Source organism: Chrysochloris asiatica, unplaced genomic scaffold (genome assembly GCF_000296735.1).
Source record: "Chrysochloris asiatica unplaced genomic scaffold, ChrAsi1.0 scaffold00226, whole genome shotgun sequence".
In the NCBI taxonomy this organism is placed as follows: domain Eukaryota; kingdom Metazoa; phylum Chordata; class Mammalia; order Afrosoricida; family Chrysochloridae; genus Chrysochloris; species Chrysochloris asiatica.
Window position 1 is genome coordinate 4,787,481 of NW_006408744.1, and position 2,113 is coordinate 4,789,593.

A 2,113-nucleotide genomic window follows, 5' to 3' on the forward strand; every position below is an offset into this window, starting at 1 on the left:
GTTCAGATTTTCAGAGAAAAGGTTTACTTTGATATTAAATACTTACACCTTTAAAAAGACATATATTTCTATGTTAGTAGTTAGACCCCACTGGGTCAAACCTGTGCCAGAAAGTTCTGAAAGTTCAGTTAGAATCAATTGGCCGGGTTCCATAGTGAGAACAGCTGAGATGCTGTCTCCCTGGCCCCTCAGCGCAGAGACATTGAGTGGGAGTTGCTTGTTCTAGTTCTTCTCAACTGCTGTCTCCAATATGGGAAATGCACTTGACTGCTGGAGAGGAACCGGTAGTTCATCTGGTGAAGTGATCAAGTTTGATAAGGATATTGATTATATATTTAAAAAGAGGCAGTCATGTGGACAAAGAGCTCTTCCTCATGGTATGTTAAAGAAAAGTGTTCACATGGCATTGAGCGATGACGAACCAGGAGGTAATGAGATGTGCTCAAGGAACCCCCGATGTGGGTGAGTCTGCCTGCTGTAGACTGCTACATGATACATGAAATCTACATTGGGGAGAACGCCCAAGACTAGTTTGAGTAAGAGCTGGAGCAGGCCAGGGAGGCACAGTACAAGTACATTGTGATTGAGCCCACGTGCATTGGTGACGAGACTGCCCGCTGGATCACTGTGGGCAACTGTCTGCACAAGACCACTGTGCTGGCACGCATGTCTGCCTCTGCACCCCGCTGGCCCTACCCCTGTAGTATTTCCACTACATCTCCTTGTCAGCTGATGTGCTGAGCCTAGCCTGCTGCACCCTCTATGGGATCTCTTGGCAGTTTGACCCCTGCTGCAAGTACCAAATGGAGTATGATGCCTACAAACTGTCCCGTCTGCCTCTGTACACACTCACCTCCTTCACTCCTGTGGTACTGGTCTAGAAGGACGACCTGCATAGAAAGAGACGGCAAAACACAATAGCTCATGCTGCCCTGGCGTATTGTGTAAAGATTTATGAACTCTACCTTGTATGATTTCCCAGAAGAAGGGAGGAGCCCAGCTCAGAAAGACAACAATGCTCAGACTGCCAGAGTCACAGCTTTGCCCAGTGAAACAGCACAGCCTGGAAAGTGAAAAAAAAAAAACAAAAACAAAAACAAAACTCGGCGTCGCTCATCAACCATACCGCACACCAGACGGCCCATCTAGAGATTTTATTCCTGTTGAGGAAGAGCAAGGTGACTTCTGCCTAAGAATGAAGGCAGAAGTGCAGATCAACAGGAAGAGAGTGGTCTTATAAAGCTTCAAATCAGAAGATCACATGTCATTGCTGGGGTGATTTAGCTCTGGCCTATCAAAAGCCATGTTGCCTTTTAAACTACGCACCTTGCAGCTTAGTTTGGCGGGGAAACAGAAACCTAAGGTTACAAAATGGAGTTGAAGGGAAGGGAGAGGGAAGAACCTGGAAGGTACAGCCTAAAATGGTGGGCCTGATTGTGGCTGACTGATTATTGTAACATTTCCCCCTCTTTGGTTAAATAAGAAAAATGAATGTCAAGAGAACAAACAAGATGGTGAATCAGGTGGAAGTGCAATAAAGGAGCTCCGCCAACAACCACACAGAATACCCAACCAAGCAGGCTCAAGGGCTGGTCCAAGAATTCTAACCACATAAGGAATATTTAGAAGGTTGGAAGGCTCACAGCTGGGGAAATTTGTGGCAGAAGCAAGAAATCGATTGCTTCCTAGTCTGGGATGCTTGGCTGTTCCAGGAACTGCCATCTTGGGTGAGACCACAAGGGGGAAGGATCTGAGCTGCCACAGATGCCTGAAAGAACCGCTGAGATAAAGGTGTGGACATTCTTTTCTTTTGGTATCTGTTCATTGGTCCCTATCTGCGCACCTCCATTCTGCTGACTATAGGGGTGCCTGAGCTAGTGGGCACCTCAGCCCCACCCTCAGAGGGTTCTACTACGCATGCGAACAAAATTTAAAGAGACAGTTTCCAATTAAAACCAAACGGTCACAGCCAGTCCTGAAATGTTTCCAACTACAAAAAAAGGCCTGAACGGGGATTGTGGAGTGGGACAAGCAGACAAAAGAAGAAACAGGCCTAAAACTAAATCCTAAGTTACGTCAAAACGACCAACAGTGGTATCTTGAAACGTCTCAG

The 2,113-nt window shown here is 46.5% G+C and overlaps 1 pseudogene; it reads left to right on the forward strand.

The window, feature by feature from the left end:
• The first annotated feature begins 456 nt into the window (after window positions 1–456).
• On the forward strand, window positions 457–974 carry LOC102826694 (annotated as a pseudogene).
• Window positions 975–2,113: the final 1,139 nt, after the last annotated feature.